The sequence below is a fragment of the Pelodiscus sinensis genome, chromosome 2, assembly GCF_052426305.1.
Source record: "Pelodiscus sinensis isolate ZL-2025 chromosome 2, ASM5242630v1, whole genome shotgun sequence".
Lineage (NCBI taxonomy): Eukaryota > Metazoa > Chordata > Testudines > Trionychidae > Pelodiscus > Pelodiscus sinensis.
The window spans coordinates 108,246,607-108,271,490 of NC_143053.1; the positions used below are offsets into that span (position 1 = coordinate 108,246,607).

Consider the following 24,884-nt stretch of genomic DNA (forward strand, 5'->3'; position numbering starts at 1 on the left):
TAAATTATCTATGTATCCCAGTTGTTGGCATATGAGAGAGAGAGAGAGGGAAAGACCCAGACTTAGGAAGGTTACAAAGCCAATTATTCCAGACTGGAGAAAAAAAATCAAGAGTCTAAAGGGATCTAAAAAATAGTCTACAAGAATCATTTAAAAAAATAGTATTGGGAGTTTCATTATGAAAGGTCTTTAAAAGTAACACAGTGAAATCAGCACACTTGTCATTGTTGGCATTTTGCCTAGCAGAAGATTCCAAGCAACCTTTGAATAGAGCATATTTATATCATATTGCAAAAGCATATTTACTAGAGAGCAACATGAGATACTGATTACAAAGGGCTGTACCGATCTTTTTGGTGGCACTGACCTCTGTGCATTGATGGTTCCACACCAGGTCATGTGCCTTGATTATAATGAAATATGCCATCTTCCAATTTAAACTCTTATTTTATGCATATGAGTTTAAAGATTACCTGCTTTTGGTTTAGTCAGCATATAACTGGTCAAGTATCACATTTAAGATGTTGTATCGAGATTGCCCTACTGGATAAGGAATGACCTACTCTTTGCCTCTGATTCAAGTCCCTCTCAGACCTTTTCATCACACAACTATCTTGGGACTCCATTATATACCACCTTTTAGTCCTGACCATTTTATTCTTCTATAGAATCCCAAGAAAGAATCCAGTGTCTTTTCAATATAATTTTCTGTTTCAATGTTATTTCTAACCTTTCCTTCTTTATTTCTGGAGTAGGGGACTTCAAACCCCTCCTCGTTCTACCCCATCCCAACAATCTTAGTTTTGACTATCTTTTTTTCTCCACTTATCTCCTTTTCCCATATGTCCCACTGCTACATCTCTCAGTCTCATATACAACATCCACGATTGCCATGGACTGGAGAAGAAGCTAATATTCATATTTGGATGGTATTTATATTCAAGGGCAAAGTCAAACCCCTCTCCTCCATATTGCATATAGCAAAATTTTTGACCTGATATTCACCAGAAAAGTCAGGGAATGAGAGAGAAACTACCCCTCTCAGTTTACCTGCATGGACACTGTCTACCACATTTAGCTTCATGAGGGGCTTGGCAAGATAGGGTCTGACACTTCACAAAACCCCAGAAAAGTTTTTCAAAGAAACAGATGTCCCTCCCCTACTATCCTGCACATCCTTGCAGCAGTGATACCGAATACTCCTGTCTGGGAAGCCTATAATCTTTAAATCCACCTACATTGCAGGGGAAGTTTTTCAGTTGTTCATTCCCCAGACAGGCCATGCTGCCATTTTGGATTGCCTCAGGTAGCTGTTTGAATCCATATCAGCTCTTCTTCTTTATTCACGTTTTGGCGCCTTTTTCATGCAGTGGCAGGAACAAGTTAGTCACATAATAGACTAACCAGCAAACAAGACTATTTAAGGCCTCCTCCCCAGTCACTCAGGGCTGTCTGATCTAGAAGCAACAGTGAAGCCTGTCCATCCCTGCCCACACAGGGGTAGCTGCTCCCTGACAATCTTGTGGAGGCTGTGGAGGCTGTGAAGGCTAGGACTATAATAGAGTTTAAAGAGAAGCTAGATAATTTCATGGAGGTTAGGTCCATAAAAGGCTATTAGCCAGGGGATAAAATGGTGTCCTTGGCCTCTGTTTGTCAGAGGCTGGAGAGGGATGGCAGGAGACAAATCGCTTGATCATTGTCTTCGGTCCACCCTCTCTGGGGCACCTGGTGCTGGCCACTGTCGGTAGACAGGATACTGGGCTAGATGGACCTTTGGTCTGACCCAGTATGGCCGTTCTTATGTTCTTATGTGCTTAAAGTTGTGCATCTCAGCTGCACATTAATGGGAGGTGTATCTTACTCACATGCATGGGATAGCAGCCCCTTGGCTATCCATCCCTGCTCAGACTTGCAGTCAAGATTACAAAGGAAGGAAGAGAAAAAGAAAAACAATTTACCTGAGAAGTTATCAATCCAGGATCCAGCCCTTTACCTGCCTGTCTGTGTTTGGCCTTGCCAAAGAGGTGCTTCATACCTGCCAATGGGAGATGGTATGGTGAGAATCCATCACACTTAATTTTTACCTAGCTTACTATCTGAGGGCCTGGGCTTCTGGCCCCCAAATTACTTAGTAGCCAAAGTATTTCTCCCCTCTTGTTCACTGGTATAGGGTGTTGTAAATTTATCTTTTGCTTTGTCAATAAATGTTAATCTGTTAGCCACATTCAATTTGTATGTGTTTTATTCAGGGTATTAAATCCCAATGGTACATGTGGGTTGAAGGGGAAACAGAGTCCCCTGTAAGATTACGACATAGGTTGGAGGCTTAACAATATGAAAACGATAATCTGTTTTGTCTTCCTGATGATTTTACCAGCAGTTAGTTAAAATATCTGGCCATGGAAAGAATAGAAAAAGGTGGAGTCCCCTGACCTTAATTTTCTCAGCAACAGGAGAGCACGTAAGAGATGTAATCACGTCCTTCACGGCTCTTTCACCACTCTGAGGTGCTGAAGCAACAGCTTAATTGCAACCCCTTCAGGCAGCTTTGCATACAGTAAATGGCTTTGCATAAAATACATTCCATTCGGTCTAGATCTGTCAAGCTCTGCGAGCCAGTTTTTTGCTCTAGTCCCCCGGAAGACCTGGAGATGCTATTGCAATGGACACCTGGTGTGGCACTCTAATTGCAGTTATGATGGAACACAACAAACAAACAAAAAATCAAAAGGAGGAGGGTGAAACAAAGACTGAGTACAAAGAAAGGAATCTATGGCAAAAGTGAAAAGACAGTTCTGACTCCTGTTAATCTGAGTGTAGCAGAGTGCTCACCTCACTCAGGGGAAATAAGGATTAAAAACCCAGGAAGAGGGTTGGGACTGTGGGCAAATCAGAAAAGGGCTAGAGACAGCCAATCAGAGCCTGGCTAGCCCTATAAGAAGGGCTTCTAGGAGGAAGAACCAGGGGAGTTGACAGTATTGCCTGGCACCTGGGTAACGTGTGTGTGGGGCGCCTCCACACTCCCAGAAGGGGTGGGGCCTTGAGCAGAAGGGGCAGGGCTAGGCATCCAGCCTCTAGTGCTCCCCAGACAACCCACTCCCACCAGCCCAAGATCATGGTGTGGGGCTCTGGTGCACCAGGTGCGCCAGTGGCTATTCTGAAAGGTCTGATGCTGCTGTTGCAATAGCAGCAATGATGACTGTGAGCCCTTGGCCCTTTAGAATCACCAGGCCCTGGTGATTGCCCCACCCCCATCAGTGGGCCTGGGGGGAATACACACACACTTGCTCCAGCTGTGGAGCCAGAAGGACTTGGCTGCCTGTGAAGCTAGAGAGGCTACTTGAGGCAGGGCAGTGCTGAGGAAGAGCAGGCAGTTCTGTGGAGCTCTAACTGGGCAAAATCCAAGGTTGAGGCCTTGCTTACAAGGCCTGAGGGGTACTAGGGCTGCAGGAAGGCAGCCAGAGCAAGAGAAGGCACAACAGGTTTACACCCCATTGCCAATGAAGAATGGCCATTTCAGACTGCAGTTTGCCTCTGAGGCAGGAGCTAGATGATGACTGGCAATAGGTCACTGAGACAAGGTAATATAGGAAATTGGAGTTCTCTGGGAGGAGAGAACTCCAGAATGTGGAGGAACTGCTGAAGGGCAGTTCCCTGAGGGAAGAGTGCCGGGGTATGGAAGGGACACAGGGCCTAACGAGTGGTATAGACATTAACAGAAGACAGGTAAATGAGGATCAGACCCCAGCCAACAAGGCTGGAAGAGCTAATTCCTGGATAAACCAGCAGGAGGTGCCATGACCCCTTATACTAGAGATGAGTGCTTGATCCCTTACACCAGGGGTGGGCAACAATTTTGGAAGGGGGGCCATTTCACAAATTTTGGAAGTGGCTGTGAGCCACCTAGAAGGGGTGTGGTCTTGGGTGGAAGGGATGGGGCCTCAGGTGGAAGAGGTGGGATTGAGAACGACCCTGCTGGGTACAGTGACCTTAGTTTCTGAACCAGCCTCAGCGAGTCAGAATGGTTTAGTTATGAAACAGATGAAGCGTTTTAACTTTCTCATGTTAGTTTATCAAACTTCATTTAAATAAAGTAAAATATTATGTCCAACACAAAAGGTTTCAGTGTTTTCTTTATTTATGGCAGGTGTGGGGCCAGGGGTCACTCATCCACAAAAAAATCAGTTGGGTACCACATAAGTGAGAAGCAAAAAAACTCCTCCAAACCTCCCCAATGCTCACTGATGTTGCCTCAATTGAGACACCTCACCCCTCTGGTGCCTCAGCCTCACAAAGTGAGGAGTGAAAAAGCGGGGGGGACTGAGGTTTAAGGCTTCCTATAGATCAGATTTACTTTTCTGGGGTTCATGCGTTAGTGGATTTCCTTAGGTTCTGGAGTAGGGACAAAAATGAGGGGTACAGTGCATGAGACAGGGCTGCCAGCAAGTAAGATAGGGATGGGGTGCAGGATCTGGGAGGGAGCTGGGGTGCAGGAGCAGGCTGGGAGTAGGGTGCCTGGACAGGTGGAGGGAGCAGGAACAAGGGAGGGTGTCGTTTGTGGCCAGGAGAGAGCGTGCAAGAAGTAGTGAGGGTGTCAGAGCAAACTGGGAATGCCAGATCTTGGGAGGAAGGGAAGTGAAGGGATTGGGGGGGGGGGTGCCATGAGAGGGAACCTTAATTGGCTTTGTGCCCCCTTCCAGCAACAGCTGCAGACATGCTGTCCCAGCTGCCCCAGAGGGAGGCCCTGCTGTTATAGGAGCCATGCAGTCCAGGGATGGCCCCAATGTTCAGAGGCACTGCAAGCCAAGCAACCCCAGAGGCACCACTGCCGCAGTCACGCAGCTGTGGGTCAGCCCTGGAGGCACCACTGCTACAGCCACACAACCTAGGACCAGAGGTGCCACTGCCATGGCCATGCGGCCCCAGGCGGCCCTGGAGGCCGGGAGATACCTACTGCTGTGACCACATATCCCCGGGCCAGTCCTAGATGCTGGAGATGTTGCTGCCATGACCATGCGGCCCTGTCCTGTCCTCAGAAGCCAGATATGCCACTGCCACAGCCACGTGGTCCCAGGTCAGCCCCTCTGTCCAGAGATGATGCTGCTACATCGGTCTGGGGCTGGGGCTGGCCCCAGAGCTGCCACTACCATGGCCACAGGCTGCCCTGGAGGACGGAGGCGCTGCTGCCACAGCCACATGGCCTGGTGTCGGTCCCAACAGCCCCAGGCTGCCCCAGAGGCTGGAGGCACTGAGGCCTGGGGCTGACCCTGGAGGTGCCGCTGCCATGGCCACACAGCCTGGGGCTGGCCCCGGAGGCACCACGACCACACAGCCCCAGGCTGCTCTAGAGACCTGAGGTGCCACGAGCCAGGGCAGGGCCCAGAAGCAGCACTGCCATGGCCACACAGCCTGGGGCCAGCCTCCAGGACTGGCCCCAGACCACGTGGCTGCGGAGGCACTACTGATATGGCTATGCAACCTGGAGCTGGCCCCGGAGGCGCCACCCCAGAGACTGGAGGGGCTGTGACCCAGGGCCGGCACTGGAGGCACCTCTGCTATAGCCACGCGGCCTGGGGCTGGCCCCGGACCACATGGCCACGGTAGCGGCACCACCAGCCTCCAGGCGGCTGCGTGAGGGGAGGAGTGGCGGGGCTGAGCTCCTTCTCCCACGGCACATGTGCCACACTTTGCACATGCCCTTTGGGGGGCAGGGCCTGGAACCGCTTCATGGGCCAGATCCGGCACGCTGAGAGGCTTTTGCCCACCCCTGCCTTACACTGAGGGTAACATTTCTCTGAAACAAAGAACAAGCTCTTTAGAGTTCACCAGCAGTATGAGCCACCCTTTCTCTTAAGCTATATAGGGATAAAGAAGAGCGCATACATGTAATATAAGCTACTATCATTCGGCATTTTGGTAACAAGTAAGTTTCCACTGAAGTAAATGAGAGCTATTGCTGAACATCTTCTATGTAGATCAAGTTTAGTCAATTGAAACTGATTTCTAAATGATGGGAAGAAGTGAGCGTTGAAAGACAGAAGTCCTTGAGGTTTGGTGAAGTATTTATGGCTACCTAACCCCTCAAAAGTACTTCCAAAATAATCATTTTCTAAAGATGCAGGAACATTTTCACAGGCAATAATATATAGGCGCTGTTTCAGAAAAAAATACCCAACATCATCAAAATGTGGAAGAAATATTACTTAGAAAAATAATACATACTGTGCAGTTTACATATTGAAAAGGTTCGACTGTAAATCCCATTTTTGACATTCATCCCAGAGCTACTTTAAAGGCAATACACAGACTCAACAGGGAGACAGTAAATACTAAATCATAATTACCTTATAAAAGGGGAGCCTGTTTCTCTGACTGCTTGAGATCTGGGTTTGTTGCTCAAAAATATCATATATCTACCGGATTCTCTCTTGTTTTATTTAAAGCCAATTAGTGTTTGTATATTAAAACTAAATTAAACCAAAAAAAATTCCTTTCAAAGTTTGTCTTTAGTATAGTTCTGAAACACTGATTTGTCTGCTCTCATTAGAGTTGTTCATTAGAGGACAGCACGTACTGTGAACCTGAAGTCTTACATTTAACAGCGAATTATGGAAAATCTCTCCCATTTGGCAGCTTTTGCATTAACATTTCTTCAGCAATGGGATTTCTATTTAATGCTGTCTAGTGCTCCACACGTTACTGTGCAGTAAAAGAAAATATTTTTCAACACCATCTCAACTTGGTTTTAATATCCCACAGGGTGACATCTGACACTACACTGAGAGGAATAACGCCTCTCTGGGTAATCTTTCCAACAGAGCCTGAAAATGAACAGTCTGTGCCATTAATATGGCCAGTGTAATTAGCAGGAACAATATGACTGATGTTTAAAAAAAAATACACCCACACTTCCTGAAGCTATTTCTGCAACCCAAGTTACTCTAACCATTGCAGTCAGCAAAAGCTACACTTACTAGTGAGCCCAAATGGGTCACAGATTTGAAACACAGGTTGACAGTGTCAAAGATATTACAGAGACACAAAAATGGGTGAGATAATATCCTTTCTGGACCAGCTTTTGAGCTATGCCGAAGTCTTCTTCAGGTCTGGGGCCAACATGGCTACAACATTGCAAACATCAAAAGGTATAACAATGTCTGTCTGCCTTTGACACTGTTTCTGATTAAAGCTTTATTTTTTATCCAATAATAAAGGAGATTTGTAAAAGTACTACTTATGTTAAAAAGAGGCTTCCCAGTGATATCAGAGTGAAGGTTGCAATTAATTGTATAATATGTGGCCTGCATAGGAGTTCTTTGAAAGTCCCATGGGTGCAAGGATGAGAAGAAAAAAATTATCAGATAGCTAAAAGGCAAGATAGTCACATGGGTGCTCAATTTAGCACCAAGTATGCAGCTAGGTTCTGGAATTAAAGCACAAGAAAACAAATTCCTAAGATTATCATCCATCTATCTTCTGTACATTAAAGTGGCCTTAAGTCATTTGTCTAGTCTCTAAACGCCATTTTAGATGTCCAAACACAGATAAACATACACTTTTAAAATCTATCAAAACACACACATATAGCGCAAGTAAAAATTATAGGTTCTAAAATATTTTGCAAAGAAAAATGGCCTTTTTGAATGAAAACCAAGAAATGAAAATAATTGGCTTTTTTAATTAAAAAAGCAAGTTCTAGGATAAAATGAAAGCATTTTGTTACTTTCTATGTTCATGTAAAATATTTACCATTTTATGATCAGCTCCAACATGCACACACACTTGATATATTTGTCCTGCTATAATCAAGGTAACTAATTATGAGAGTCGGAGACTTTTTTGTGTATTTAAAATTTTCATCAGCACGTCTGGGGACACAGGTCACTTTACATTCAAAATGTAGCCAGTTTCTCCTGTTAAAATAGCCGAACTTTCCATTGTAAGGCATAAACGGAAAGTTCATGAAAAAGGAATGTTGTTATATTAATTGTCCTCTAATAGAACAATACCCCCAGATGCACATAAACACCTGTGAAAACAAAAAGGAGTGCCAGGAAATAATAAGATGGAGGGTCTGACATGGGAATATGTGCAAAGTTTATGTGGATATATCTGGCCTATGACGGGATTTCTTGGCAACATGAGAGTGAGTTCATTACCCAGTACTGAAAAGCAATCAGATTATGATGCTGAGTGCCAGCAGGTGATGAGGTGTATGTGCATGCTGCCTGGTCTACCCTGCTAGGATCAAAAAGAATAGGAACACTCTACTCTGAATCAGGCAGAGCAGACACTTAAACTTGGGTGTCCCCCACCCCAGTTCAATACCCTAACCACCTGCCAACACACACCAATTTTATCCCAAAACAGTCACTATGATATGATTCTGTTTTGGGGGAAACAACTGAAAGAAAGGTTTTGTCTTCCTTCTAGTGTGGGGGAAAACAACAATTTTGAAACCTCGAAAGATGCCACAAAATAGAATTGTCCTCCAGTTTGCTCTCATATTTGCTAGTCTGTGGGCCGATGGGCATCTCATAGTATCTTTTGTTAGGTACTCACAACACAATGTTGGCATGCTCTTTCACTCGCTCACATTTGGTACGTTAATTTAGTAGCACAAGAGAGTCAAGATTCCTGGCATGATGCCCACTGATAGCAATGAACAGATTAAAGTCTTCAGCCTCCAGGAGTTCACAATCAATAGGCTGTCAGTCTTATTAAGGGGGAGATGTTTGGATTTGGACAGGTTTTAGGTGGTGGGGTAGATGAGTGAACAGTAGAAGAATTTGCTCTATGCCTAGGTCTCTGATTAGAGTAGTTTCTTGAGACAGAATATCTCCCTGGGAACAGGGTACTGGACAGAGATTTCCTAAATAAGGGATTGTCTAAAAAAATATGCTATTTGACCATCATGTTTCAGGAATGGTGCATATACATAAAGAGAGCAGGTTATACTTGAAACACGTCAAAGCCCATGTCACTGATTTCTCCTTCAACAGAAATCATCCAGCAATGCCCAAGAATTCTGCTATCACTAGGCAGAGAGACAACACTGGTGTCGGAGAAGGGGCAACACTGCTCACTTTCCTCACAGTTATAAATCTTCAGTTAATGTTTGTAACATACTTTGAGAATGAAAAGTACAGCCACATACTCAAATCACTAACATGTGAGAATGTGTAAAAGATACATGAATTGGATAACTTTTTATCTATATAATTTCTTTATGGAACAATATCAGTATATTAGGAAGTACTATTCGTAAATTTGCTATGTAAGGGGAAAAAGCGATGCACAAATACGGATTCAGTACTTGGCCAGAAAAATTTATCAAGCCAATTATGTGCTCTCTTCTACTCATTGATCTATGGAGATAACTGAATGATGAAAAATGTGTTAGCAAATTAGTTGTTCAATAAAAATACCAAAACTCTTAACAAATTCACCTTTAATTTGACCTGTTCTACCCACTATGATATAATTGTCAGTAATACAAGGCTCTGCATACAAGCAGGTGTTCAATACCTACCACAAAATGAAATGCACAGGGGAAAATATTCACAACATTAGCTAATGGGCATAGAGCAGTAGCAGTTTTCAGGTAGATTTAAGTTGATTACTTAGAATGTAAATCCTTGGGGAAGAAACCATCTTTTTTGTCTTGGGTTTGCACATCACCCAGCACAATGGTGTCCTGTCCACAATGAGGGCTCCTGGACAGAAACTGCTCCACACAAAAAATTAACAAAGTAATTAATTAGTTGCAGGAGCAAGTCCTTATCTTGTTAGCAGATGGTTCTTGAAATGACCATTTTCATTCATATTTAACTGTGAATTTTGACAGTGAACATTGGAGCTTAATGGCCAGAAAACAAGTTTCCATTGTCTTTCTGAGGATGTAAACTTAGAAGAGTTTCATCTTTCAAATATAATGTACCTGCTAGGCTGCTTTCCTGGGTCAGAATTAAAATGAGAAACAATAGCTCTAGCCCTCTGAACTGCCCTCACTTGATTTCACTGAGGCATAAATTCTGAAGCATAGTTACAATTCAGTTGCCCAGATTTTTAGTTATTTCACTGCTGATCATTTCAGCAAAAACATCCAGCTAATATGCTTATCCATTCTGGCTGAATATCATGGGAACTAAAGCTGGAAAAGAACTACTAGTTCATCTACATCATATTTTCCAGAGTTTTGTCCAGTCCAGTTGTAGAGTATTTCAGTGATTGAGCTTTACACTACTTCCCATAGGAGACCATTCCAGAGTCTGACCAATTATTATGTATTTTGTGTTAGTACCTCAGTGAGGACTGCAGCAGGGATCCTCCATTGATGGCATTACTTAGCTATGCTGCTAGTGAGTCTTAAGTTTTGAGCATCCTCCCTTCCAAACTATTATTTCTCTTTGCACAGACTCCTCATCCACCCTTAGCCACACTACATACACAAAGGCATCTGAAACAAGCGTGGCTACATACTGAGCACAGCTAAGCTGTGCCTCCCCTGCTGCTACTGCAGCAACCCACTGCTGCTTATACTCGCACTAGCTCAATGAGAGCTAGCACAAGCACGCGTATGCAAGCAAAGAAATCACACTCTTAGTTCATGCTATCGATGTAACCGAAGATAGCATGATTCTTTTACAACATGGAACCTAGCTCTAGAAGTGGCTTGTGCTCACGAAAGCTACCTCTATTTTTTGTTAGTCTCTAAGGTGCTACAGGACCATTCATTGTTTTTTAGGAGAAGAGGGGTTGTTACAGACTAACATGGCTACCCCTTTGAGACTGTTTAAGGACAGGTATTGTACAACTACAGGAAAGTTGCAGCTGGGGGAAGTCTGACAACTATCCCAATGTTCTTTCAGATCAGGAGAAAGCCATTACCATAGTTTTGACAGATGTCTGGCACTCACTAGGGAGGTGAGAGAGAGAGAACAAGAGGAAACTGAATGCATGTCATACCTATTCAAACACAGGATTTTTTTTTTTTAAGTCAGGAAATTCAGGTGGGGAAAATATTTTATACTGACATAACATTTATCAAAATAAACTTTTCACTTTAACCTTGGCTATATTTCCCTCTCTCTGCCTCACACCATGTTTCCATTATTGTCGGCAGAATGAGCTTCATGCATGCCAATCAGGTCATTCATAAATATAGAACTAACGTCTGTCATGACAGATTTACTACTCTGACCACAGCATATCCCTTCTGTCTGTAAAAGCTTGATCCATTAGCGGGTGAGCTCCCAGAGTGCTAGGCCTTTACCTTAGCAGATTGGAGGTACAAAGCACAAACCTTTGTGTGTGTTCAATATTTATGGTACGATTTGCACTATGAAAGTGCAGGATTTGTCAGTCAATTCTCCTATAAAACTCAACTTTCTTAGGTACAAATGTGAAGGAAAAGGAAAACTTGGTGAACTTCTACTACAGTTCTGTGTAAGTAGAATTACTGCACCCAGGAGCACTTTGCCTTTGGTTCTCAATCCTGCACTTTAGTCACTGGATCATCCCTTACCTCAAAGCTGTCACACTATCAGCTTACTATTTTAGATCAGTGTTTCTCAACCAGTGATACGAGTACCCTTAGGGGTACTCAAGAGATATCTGGGAGGGAGTATGTCAATACAACTGAAATTTGAAGAAAACTGAATTTTTGTTTTAAATTTTACAGCACTTTATTATTTTTGTTTTTTTTACACCCAAAAATTTCATTGCCCGCCTGACTACAATTAAGTTGTTTAAACAAATGTACTGCAATGGTATGAGAGTGAAAAATGATCTAAAAAAAAAAAGGTTGAGAAACATTGTTTTAGATCATTCTTCACTCTCATTGTTGAACTTCAAAACAGCTTCATCTGTTTAGATGGAGTTGTACAGAGAGTTGTTCCAAAATACAGGATTGTAAAACACCAGCATTACTGGATTGCTCAGTTTAAAGCATAACCTCAGTGCTTCAAATAACTGATTTGAATACAATACCAAAGTGACAGTCAAGTATGACTTAAATCCTTGTGAGAAAATGAACACTGCCATTTTTCTCAGTAGTGCACAGGACCTGAACTCTACAGGCAAAAGGCAGTAGTGCCTTGACCCTTGGAACTTAATTCCGTGTGTGTGAATTTCAACCCTCCCCAGTTCCACAGTGTTTCTGTGTGGAACTATGCTGAGGAGTCAGTATGCAGCCCATCTGCCTAGTGCATACCTGTCAATCTTAGAGACCCGCATGGCAGTCTCCCTTTCCCTCTTATCGTTGTATTTAACCACTTTACACTCTTTAAAAGATATTTTATCTTCACAACACCCCTTTGAAGTAAAAACATTGCCATCCCCATTTATACATAGTGATAGAAATGTAGCCGTGTTAGTCTGGGGTAGTTGAAGCAAAATGCAGGACAATGTAGCACTTTAAAGTGCTACATTGTCCTGCATTTTGCTTCATTTATACATAGGAATCTGAGGTGCAGAGAGATTAAGTGATGGGCCCCAGATTACACAGGAAGCCTATGGCAGACCAAATGCCCTAGCCTAGAGTGTGCCCTAACTATTAGACAATTCTCCCATTCTGCACACACCTCTCCTTGCTGTAGTGCTGTGGCATGGAGTACTGGCTTTATGTTTTCGTGCACAACTGATTACTGTAACATCACATACAAAAAGATTATTTTAGCAGGTGCTCTAATTAGAGAGAAATGTCTGGCTAAAGTGTAGGGAAAGTCTTGTTTTATCAAAGAAAAAAAGAACAGGAAGAAAATGAAATCTGATTTGCATGAAAATCTGTATTCCTGCACTAGAGAACACATTTTGAGCTCCATTATTTTAACTTGCAATTCCCAAAAGGCTTGTTTGCCACCATGGAGAGCAATGCAGACTCTCCAGGGGACAAAACCAATAGCCTTAGATTGTCACAAATGCAATTAGCTGTAATGTTTACAGCACGTGGAGATAAAGCATCTGGGTTATATATTCAGGGTATCAAGGTCAAACCTTTGTGGGGTTTCACTTATTTGAGATATTTAAGGGTTTTATCATTTGAAAACTACATAAAGCCCAGCTGAAGTGTGTGATGTGATGATGCTGAGCCAGATTATACTCAAGACACAAAACTAGGACAAACCCTGCCACAAAACATTTGTGATCTAAGACTATGCCTACTCTTGCAGAGTTTTTGTGCTGCCAGTTTCACTGCTGGTTCGTGTTCTTACTTCCATTGGCATCAGAACGATGCAGGTTCACATTTGCAGTACTTCCATCACTGACGAAAGCAGTGCCCTGAATACAGCGTAACACTTCTATTTTGAGGATAAGTTGGGAGGGAGTAATTGTGAGGCATCCTGGGTCCCTGCACAATCCCCTTGTCCCAAACACTGCTCGGCTCCAGTAGCTCAACATTGCTTCAAGCAGGGGATGGTTCAGGCATTGTCACCTGGCCAGATAAGTGAGCACTTGCCAAGAAAACAGGAATGGGAGTTTCAGAGTTCCCAGGGCTTTATAGTGAGATGGGCAGACATCTTTTTACCTGGCACAAGAGCAGCAGAGCTGCTGACCAGAGTAGTCACTAGACACTTTGGGATATTGTCCAGACGCTAAAAGCTGTGTCTTCACTTGCACATCAGTGCAAAACCATCCCTGGTAAGAACTTGATTGCCTCTCATGGCAGTAGTTTTCTGTTTGTGGTGAAACTTGTGAGTTTCACTGCAAAAAGTCATTGGCAAGTGCAGACAGTCCTATGGTTTTTGCCCAAAAAAATGGACATTTTGCGCTCTGAACGGCAAGTATAGACATACCCTAATAGGCAGCAGGGGTGGAGAAAACACCATCCTGAGGAGTCTAGAAGACTCGGTCTAGGAGGATTTGATTATTTTCTTGTGGAAATGCCAGAAGCAGTACACTCTTCAATATGACTGTGAAAGAAGGAAGGATAATGGCTTGGCAAAGTGGGAGGGAGAAAATAGCCCATGGGGAGAGGGTGGTATGGAAAAAAGCATGGAGACAGCCTCTCTAGTGACCTGATAGCAGAAACAAATACTATGATGCACGGCATAGCCTGAAGAACAGACTTGATTTTCTTACTCCCCTTTAGTTCCTAGATGTTAGGAATTGCAGTCTGTATTGTGCTGTGGTCAATGGGAAGACATCCCTTGGCACTAAGATCTCCATAGTCAGCCAATTCACAGAGCAGCAGTTAGAGTTACATGATAGCAAACTGTTAGTATGGCCTCACAGATTCTACACCACAGTTATGTCCATCAAGGATGGCGCTTCATGGGAGTTTATCTTCTACTTGTGTCCTTTCACCCCCATCATAGGATTCTCTAGCATGGGGCGCATAACATGGCCGACTCTGTAGCCCTGCTGAGCTCATGCTTGGTTCCTCCAAGAGGCAGCAGATGATCCATGGTTTGTGTTCCACCACAATCACATCTGTTTGGGTTGTGGGAATAGACCCATTGGCTACGTCTACACTGGCCCCTTTTCCGGAAGGGGCATGTAAATTTCAGCAGTCATCGTAGGGAAATCCGCGGGGGATTTAAATATCCCCCGCGGCATTTAAATAAAAATGTCCGCCGCTTTTTTCCGGCTTTTAAAAAAGCCGGAAAAGAGCGTCTAGACTGGCCCCGATCCTCCGGAAAAAGCGCCCTTTTCCGGAGGCTCTTATTCCTACTTCAAAGGGCGCTTTTTCCGGAGGATCGGGGCCAGTCTAGACGCTCTTTTCCGGTTTTTTAAAAGCCGGAAAAAAGCGGCGGACATTTTTATTTAAATGCCGCGGGGGATATTTAAATCCCCCGCGGATTTCCCTACGACGACTGCTGAAATTTACATGCCCCTTCCGGAAAAGGGGCCAGTGTAGACGAGCCCATTTTGCATATTGACTTTTGACAGCAAATTTTTGTTTAGAGACAATTTAAATATCAAGTTGTCTCTGCTCCATAGTATGAACAGTCACGTCGTGGCCTCCGTCAGATTCTAAGGATCTGTGAACTCTACTGACTACCTATCACTACAATGTAACAACTTAGATGGAGTTAAATGCTTAGTTTTCTGTGAGAATGGAGGGGGAAGTTGAGAACAGGTCTCATCTGGATGTATTGGCCTCAAGGTGAACTAGCATCCTGGCTGCCAGGGAAGGAGGAGGGGTGAGAAATACCATTACTACAAAGGCCTCCAGGAAATGAAACACAAAATAACTATTTAAAAATAGCAAAGATATGCAATGAGCCAACCAAAGCTGAGCAAATCAAAGGCTACTCTCAGTGTTTCAAAAGGAGAGAAGGAGTAGTGAAGGACAGAATCTTTCAATGCCATAACATTATCTGTGAATGTTTTGAAAATTATGTAACCTTTTTATGTTCATTTGTTATCAGCATTCCTCCTTTGAAGTATACTAAACACCACTCAGAAGAAAGTTTAATTAAATGAGCTCATTTTTACCTTTCTAGGACTGGTATATATTTAGGATCCTGGATGGATCTGATGGTTACAGGATTGACTATAGCAGAGGGTTCCAGGCTGTGGTCTGTGGACCTCCAGGGTTCCGTGGACTATTTTCAAGAGGTCCATGAAAGACTTAAACTGAAAAAAGACTGAAAAGAATTCAAAACTGTAGATTTCGAAAGGGAGCTGAACCTCTATTTGAAAAATTTTAGGTGTTTGCAAATGAAAACCATTAGACTATGGAATTTATTTCACCAAGACAGAATTGGATACTGCCATGAATTGATGTCCCAGTGAAGTATCTTGGCTCAGATAACTCTGGAGCAGTATAGGACCATCTCACGATTATGACACCCTTGGGCCCTGCTGATGGGGAGGGGAGGCAATTACCCCAGAGCCTGGTGATTCAAAAGGGCCCAGGACTCTTGGCCCTTTAAATCACTGCTGGAGCCCTACACAGTGTGCTCCAGGCTGTGCTGACAGCTGTTGTGTCTGCGGGGGGGAGGGCAGGGAGAGATGGACATGGCGTGGTCCAGGCAGCACTGAGAATTGGCTGCCCCTGCCCCTTCTGGAAGCATGAAACCCCCCTCCCCCCCACACACATACTTTACGTAGCAAGACTGTCAAGCCCCCCTGCCAACCATTGTACTAGATAACATCTGGAGTCTTATGGAAGACAGATTCTTACAACCAGGGCTTGACAAACGGCGGCGAAAGCTGCTCGGCAGCCCCGCACTGCGCATGCACAAGAGCCGCATTGCGCATGCACGCGCCGCCAGTAAACGGGGCGCACGGCTGAAGTCTACTTGTCATGGGCGAGTAGATTCTATAGTTTGTCGAGCCCTGCTTATAACCATAGTCTGATTCAGCTGAATCTTTTTGTCACAAATAATCATTGTTATCTAACTTTGTATTCTGATTTAAAGGGATTTCCATTTCAGAGATAGCCATGATGGTCTGTTTCAGCAAAAAAACAACAAAGAGTCTGATGGTACTTCAGTGCTACATTTCCTTCTTATTCAGGATAACGAAAAATCCTAAGATCCACATCTAAAAAGAAAGAAAACAAAATGTGAAAAATTACACAAAAGCCTCATTTTGGACACCTGTGTTATTTAATGGCAGACACTTATGCCTATGTACATCTCTAGTCTAGCTAGATCTGCCATCCTTTGCTGCATCCCACAGTAATGCATTTCTGTTTCATGTTTTAAACATTTTGATAGCAACTTTGGCACTGGCAAAAGGCATGAAGTGAGAAGGGGGTAGCCTTCTGAAAACACAAGGCCTCCATGTAGCCACACTGTCCCACCAATGTGCCTCACTGTTGCAACCTGCCTGACCATGTCTAGGAGTGAGAGAGAAGTTGCCTGTTAAGTGCTCCACTAGGGTGCCATTTAAAGACAGCTGAGATCGTTTTTATGATGTGGGAACATTTGCCCAGAAGGAATTGGAGTGAGAATTGCCAACTAATTTCAGATGCTAATGACTTTCAGCCAGCCTCAGCCACTATTAGCCTAGGTCAGAGATGAGCCTCTGACCTTGAGGTAAAAGACTGTTACCCATTTTCAATCCCCTGAGCCTTTTAATCCCCTGTCATTTCTGAAACAGCTCCAATGGAGCATAACAGGCAGTAGAATGGACAGAAGTTATCAAATGCTAATGGTTCTATGGCTAGCAGGCCTCTCCATGTCTTAGCAATGGTAAGGGTCTAATAATACTTGCATCCAACCCCTGCATCCTGAAAGAACATACATTCAGCTAAATGTGTAAATATGCATATGTACACACATGTCTATTCAATGTGGGAGAAAAGGCTTAATGTTCTCAAGATTTCGGAGACAATTAATTTATACCTTTGTTGCAAGAGTGCTACTAACTAATGGGTTTGTTTGAACTTGATTCTAGCTGGAATTAAAAACAAGAAAAAGAAAATTGTGGTAAGCAGCCGGATGAGGCTCCACGAGAGAATTCAAGCCTGACAGATTTATGGAAACCTTGTTTCCATATGTATCAGTTTGTCTCCAGAGCTCTAGTCACAGCAATCAGTGAAAACAATGCTAGCTCCAGCCGATATCTGAATGTTTTAAAAAATGTTTTTCTATAGAGGCTAAATAAATATAAGAACAGAACTCCAGTGGATTCTTTGCTTGCCTGCCACTACAGACATCCCACTCTAGGGTATACAAGACTCAGATGTACAGCTGCACTAGTGGACGGCATCAAAAGAATGATCTGATTTAGTGTGTTATGAAACAGTGACATACCTGGCATGAAAATAGAAGGAGATGCATCCTGGGGGGAAAAGACAACATCATTAAATCTACAATCCATTAATTTCACAGTAAACTGGATTTACACAGAGGGTTGGGGGAACTCTTGTCATTCCATTGTATAACTATGTAGCAGCCTGTAGGGGCAGCCTATTCAAACACCTGGTAGCAATTGAAGTCATTAAAACACACTTCTGTCTCTGTTACAGTCAGTGTGTGTGTGTGTGTGTGTGTGTGTATTATTGATCTTCAGCAAATGTAAACCATGATGGAACAAAATTCAGCTGTGGTGTAAAGTCTACTGAAGTCAATGACATTACACTATGGATGAAGCCTATTTGAAAAGAAGATCTGTTTTGTTCTTCTGTGCTGTACATATTGGACAAATTACAGACAAAAATGGGCATGGCTGCATCCCTCACCCTCTGCTAAACATTTGACCTCATCTGAATCCAGCAGCTGCAAGCTTCAGAGGGGAAGGAAATTGCATTTCGATTGGCTAAGCTTCCAAGAAAGAAGGGAAATCTGCAACAGAAGCAGAGTATTTTTAAAAGGATAGACGTGAGCTTTACCACATCACAACTGAGCATAAGGAAATCAAATTGTAGGAAAATGTACAACTTATATTGGGAAAAGATCTCAGCTTACAGAGAGAGGTGCACCCTTCCGCCTATATATAGCTCTCTGATCAGGTTCCCCTCCCTACTCTTGGCATGTGCTCATGTCTTGTATAAACAGAAGTGCTGGGTCTTCCAATAACACTTCTTCCTTCTGATAAATTCAGTAAATTAACATGGCCCGCCACTTTCCTTTGAGAGTGTCTCACACAAGAGCTGTTGAGCCAGACTCTCTTTTGTACAAACAGTGACCCCCAAAGCTTTTCCACACAATGTTGTGGTAGAACACTCCTACATTAGGTCTGGCAAGCTGGGGAATCTGTAAATAAGAAAAGCAAAAGGAATAGTGTTCATAATGTATTGTTATCCCAGAGATATAATATATCGTGGATACACACAAGCTTACATTAATGTTATATAGTGCTATGAAGATGTAAAGAACTATATACTACAGATACTAACTAGTTATTACAGGTGGTTAGGAAATTATTTTTGCTCCTACAACACATTTAGACAACAAAAATTGTTTTCATTCAAATTTTTCAGGTTTTCCTGGAAAAAACCCAAATGGAGACTTTTTGGTTATTAAGTTTGAATTCTTGAAGGAACTCCCCAAAATTACTTTAAAATTGACATTTTTAAAAAGGGTATTGTTTTGTTGAACAAATAAGCAAAACATTTCAATCACCTACCGTATATACTCGAGTATAAGACGAGTTTTTCAGCACAGTTTTTGTGCTGAAAAATGCCCCCCTCGGCTTATACTCGAGTCAGCCTCCTGCTCGCGGGCGGGCTCAGCGCGTCTCTGCCGCCGGCCGGGTCTAGACGCGTGAGCCCGGAGCTCCGGCCCCCCAGCCCCTGCCCTCCTGGCCCTTCCGGCCCCTGCCCTCCTGACCCTCTCAGCCCCCCTGTCCCCTTGTCCCCCCCAGCCCCTGTCTCCTCGTCCCCCCAAGCCCCTGCCCTCCTGGCCCTCCTGGCCCCCATGTCCCCTTGTCCCCCCGAGCCCCTGCCCTCCTGGCCCACCCAGTCCCTGCCCCCTCGGCCCCCCAGCCCCTGCCCTCCTGGCTCTCCTGGCCCCCCAGCCCCTGCCTGCCCGGCACCATGGGCCCTTGCCGCGTGGGAGGAAGGGCGTTTGGGGCCGTTCGCCATGACGCTCGGGTGCAGCGCTGAGCTCGGGAACAGCTGGGCCAGGAGCCGACTCGGCACCGTGGGCGTCTGTTCTGGAAGCGCCCGGGAGCCCTGATCACGAGCTTGGGCCCGATTCTGGGGCAGGTGCACAAGGACCAGCCGCTGCTCCCTGCTCCCTGCTCCCCCTCCCCTCCCGTGGTAAAATCCAGCCAGCACCGGCACCCGCTCCCCCCACTGGCTCACTGGCCCATCGACGCCCGGCCCGGGTCTCGCACAGCCTCCCCCCCCACTGGCTCGTTTAGAGGGGGCTCGTTGGCAGGCGAGGGGGCCGGAATGTGGGGGCTGAGGGGCGGGGGCGGCGGGGGCTGAGCTGAGCTGTGGCCGTGCCTGCAGAACCATATTGTTTTTGTTGACCCCCTTTTCCACTTACAGAGCTAGGTTATTGTTTTTCTTTGAAATAAATATTCATGTAATTTTATTGGTATCTATCTTCATTTTTTACATTTACCAGTAGCTGCCTCATTTCCTACCCTAGGCTTATACTCGAGTCAATATTTTTTCCCAGTTCTTTGGGGTAAAATTAGGTGCCTCGGCTTATATTCGGGTCGGCTTATACTCGAGTATATACGGTAATTATATTTTCCTGATCTTCACACTCCGTGTTTTTACTCAAATCTGTGGAGAAGTGGGAACTCATGACTGATCTCTTGCCCCATACCAGTGCCCCACACTCAATAGGTAAGAGGGTCATAGTGAAAGAGTGACATTAACTGGCATCCTTTCTGGTAGCCCTATTCTCTTATTACAGAAGACAAATAACTTCCAGTATCTACAATAGGAATTACTTGGATCCTACAGAGGGGAGACAGCCTAAAGCTAACTTGACATCCAGTGTATGATTTGCTGCAATTGAAGTAAGTCTAAACCATTTTATACAAGTCTCTGGATCAATTCTCTTTGGCAGTGAGAAGAAGGACAGTGAGTTCAATGGTTAGAGGCACTGGCTTGGAGACAGTTGGGTTCAGTCTCTTGGATGAGGGACAAGCCACATAGTCTCTCTATGTCTCAGGTCTCCATCTGTAAAATGGGGATCAGAGCATTATCTTATATCACAGAGCATTATAGCGAGGACAAAATGAATTGAAGGACTGCGAGGTGCTCCGATGCTGCAGGGCCAGATAAGTACCAAAGACAGACAGGATGCAAACCAGTGTTATTTCTTTTACTCGAATATATTTGATCCATGAGGGGCTATGAGCATGAATAACTTAAGAACTCTCCACTGTCACGTTACACAAACAGGAAATCATGCAGTATGCTTTTCCCACTGTAACTTATCTGAATTCAGTCTTCATCTTCAATACATGCCTCTCATATACTGTTATGGGGTCAATGCCGTTCCCATCGTCACACAGAATCCTGCTTGTTTTACTGCCACAAGTGATCTCAGTGAAAGCCAAGAAACTAGGCATATGCAGCTGCTTAGGCAGGGATGAAAGTAGATGCTGGGATTTAATGATGCTTCCTCACTGGGCCTAGTGTCCTTAGCAAGGGGGGGGCAGGACTCCCCGCCAATTCTTCGTGATTGGCCATCAGGAGCCCCAGTGCTGCAGAGGTGAAAGCTGGGAACCCCTGTGGTGATTTGAAGGGGCCAAGCTCACCCAGCTGTTGCCACTCGGGCCTGCAGTTCATGCTGCTTCCTGCCTGGCACCTCTCACCTGCTCCCCCCTCCAGCCTCCCTGCCCTGTTCCTGCCTCAACAGCACTGGGTCTACCCTACACAGATACTGCCCCAATGACCTCTGCCTGCCCCTCTTTCCCCCCCACTCCAGGATGTGTGTGCAGGTGCTCAGGGCAACAGGAATCATAGGGCCAGCCCTGCCAAAAGAATCTTTGTTAAAAGTAAGATTTGTTCTGTATTTGGGAGAATATTACCAAAGTGATCTGAGTCAACCATATCACAATAAAAGATGGGATGAGACCAATATCTCAGCTCCAAACTTTGTGGAAGTTGGAAACCAGCTCTTAATGTTACACATTGGTGCCCACCCTAATCAGAATATTATTGGCACTTTAAAGGAAGTCCAACAGAGCCAATTGGAGAAACTTTAATGGAATCATATTTCATCAGAATATGCAGTTTCATTGAAATTGAAATACTTTGTGAAATGGTATCAATTTTACTGGAACTTCATGTCAGAAGAAAACCGTGAAAAATGGTTCAACATTATCAGGCTGGTTCAACATTTTCCTATTGAAACATGCAATATTTTGTTTTGAAATTACTTTTAATTTTGAAAGTTTTGAAAGTTGCTAGTATCTAACAACATAATACAAAATTAAAAATCAAAACTGAAACCAGATATTTCGATTGACCTTAATGGACTTCTTTTCAGAATGTTCTTTCACAAAGAATTTCAAAATAGTCAGGTTTTGTTCTGATTTGGATGGAAGTCAAATTTTAAATCTCAAAATTCTTTGTCAGATTGAACTTCTATCCTATACATAACTCTAAAATTAAAATAAAAAAGCTTCACAACAATTTGTACATATGTCCTATGTGAGTGCGCATGAGTATCTACACCTACATCTATATCTAGCTCAAAAATCATTTTCAAAAGTTTCTGGGACACAAAGTAAAAGATAAAACCAGCTTATGATGAAATCTCGTTAGATCTGAATGCAGAATTTTTGTACTTCTCTGAAGAAAGTAAGAAGTTTCATGTAGTTTTGTACACTGCACCGGCCCATCCACTCCAACTGCCCCAAGTACTGATCTGCTGGCTGGCCAGCCTACCTCCACTAATTCCCACTGATTTCAAGGGAGAAGTGAAGAAAAATCAGGAAGGGGAGTAGTGTACGAAGGGCGGGATATGGGAGTGGAATGCAGGAAGAGCCACAACCTGGCTGTTTTGAGAAGGTTTGGCCTCTACTGTCCAACTATATCAACCACCTTGAGAATTGTACTCAAATGTTATATCATATGCTCATTAAACAGAACGTATGTTAAATTTAAGGCAGAGGTAATTGGACTTCTTAAGGCAATATTCAGAATATCAGTGTGGTATTCCAGATATCCCCTTCTATTTACTCTTCATAACCCAGTATGATTAAATGCGGTATATCACAGCATATTAGGATACTTTCAGTATAGGTCACAGAATACATGCAGAACCTGTTCAGCATAGAATCATAGAACACTAGAACTGGAAGGGATCTTGAGAGGTCAAGTCCAGTCCCCTGCCCTCATGGCAGGACCAAGCACCATCTAGATCATCCCTGATAGATGTCTATACAACCTGCTCTTAAATATCTCCAGTGGTGGAGATTCCACACCCTCCTTAGGCAATTTAGTCGAGTTTTTAAGCTGCAATTTAAGCCCATTGTTTCTTGTCCTATCATCAGAGGCCAAGGAGAACAAGTTCTCTCCATCCTCCTTGTAAAACCCTTTTAAATATTTGAAAACTGCTATCATGTGTCCCCTCAGTCTTCTCTTTTCTAAACTCTACAAGCCCAGTTCTTTCAATCTTCCCTCATAGGTCATGTTTATTAGATCGTTAATCATTTTTGTTGCTCTTCTCTGGACTTTCTCCAATTTCTCCACATCTTTCTGGAAATGTGGTGCCCAGAACTGGACATAGTACTCCAATCTGAGGCCTAATCAGTGCAAAGTAGAGCAGAAAAATTCACTCTTGTGTATACATGAGAAAAGCTAGTTTGTGAATGAATGAACACACTCTAGCACAGACCCTCATCTGATGGGAAATGGAGTCACTGCATTTTACTTACCCAAAGCTACACCAGATTAAAAGATTCAGAGATTTTAAGACACACCAGTAGGAATAAAGTTCACAAGAGCAAATGTGAGTGAGTTCTCAAGGCTGCATAATTCTAATTTATATTGGAGCTGATTCTAATTTATATTGGAGGAGTTGAATAAAAATTGGTAAGTTTAATCAACCTTGTAAAATTCCATTCACCTCCCTGCCTGGGGCAAATTAAAAGCTTCTGCAGAAGCAAAGTTTTCATGTAAAACAAATTAAGGGCTTACTCTACTCTAACTCACTCTAACTCCTTATTGGCTGAAATAGAGCTCCACAGAATCAGAGTCAATGCAGGCATTGCCCTTAGGTTTGTAGCTCTTAAAACTGTGAAGATCATCTTCAAAACACAAACCAAGTCTAAGAGATGTTACAACTGCTGGGCAATATGAGAACTAAGCTGAGGCTGCAACATTGGCTGGCTTTTAAAAGGAGCTCCACTTAGAGCTCACCAGCAGAGCAGCTACAACGGCATCTGATCAATTCGTTGGGTGTCCACTGCTTGGATACCTACCACACTCAGTTTCAGGGGTGTCAGTAGTGAAGATCAGCATCTCCCTCTCTCTGAGGCCAGGTCTGTTCCATTTTCAACCCCCTGCGGGCTGAGCTTATGTTTAGGACACTGCTGACTTTTGTGACCCTAAAGCCTCCTGCCATGGTTCACCCCAACAGTTTTCTCCAGGCCTAACACAGCTCCTCAGGCTGGGACCAAAGAGTCTAACAGGTTTGAATGTCAGAAGGTAGAGCAGAACTACAGGGAGTGGAAAAGAGGAAATACAAGTGGAGAAACCAGTAGAAAAGTTGAGGTGCCTTCCACAACGGGAACACTTGAGGTCTGATTGTGGGATAGATACTGATGTGGTCAGAGCTGCGGGGGTGAGAACAAAAATGACTGGTGAAGACTTGGAAACCTGCCTTCTCATCACAGTGATAGATCTGATTGGGCACAGAAAAGAAAGGATATATTTTGGAAGTGGGGAGTAAAGGGGTGGGAGACAAAGAGAGTGGAGAAATTTGGTGCAGTGCAGAGAGAATTGATGAATTAGGAATGTGACCAGTTCATATTTGGAAGAGTGATAAGATAGAGAGCTGCAGGGAGTGGGCGCTAAGGAGCAAGTTAATGACAGAGAAATTTGTGAGAGAGAGTCTGGAGGGGAGGCAGGCAGGCAAAGAACATGTGCTGAGGTGTGTGTGGCTGCGAGGGAGTGTGGACCTGTGTGGGAGTGTATCTGTGGAGAGGAGTTGTGTGTATGCATGATTATGATAAAGGAGAGCTAATAACTTTATTGAGAATTTTGCAAGACTGTTTCAGCCTTATTGTGTGTGATGGAATTTCTCAGTGATAGAAGAATTCTGGCGACAAATACCATTATTCTAATGTATTTTACGCCCAAAAGCATCACTGGCACTAACTCTGCTGGAAACTGTCAACATCTTGGACACTCACTTTTTGATTCCTTTACACCATTTACCTTCAGCATTCCTATTCATCTTCTTGTCAACTACGTGGTGATTACCTCAGAGTGGAAACCACAGAACATCATTGTGACTGATAAATCGTGTGTCATATGACATAAGACTTTGAACACAGTTACACTGGTG

General features: G+C 43.9%; 1 long non-coding RNA gene across 3 annotated transcripts in view; it reads right to left on the minus strand.

Moving 5' to 3' along the window:
* The window catches only part of LOC149525319 (uncharacterized), a 176,431-nt gene that overhangs the window by 130,692 nt on the left and 20,855 nt on the right, over positions 1-24,884 (minus strand). For all 3 annotated transcript variants that reach the window (XR_016348840.1, XR_016348839.1, XR_016348841.1), the window contains exon 2: positions 1,959-2,035. This is a non-coding gene — a long non-coding RNA (uncharacterized LOC149525319). The remainder of the gene's footprint in view (positions 1-1,958; positions 2,036-24,884) is intronic.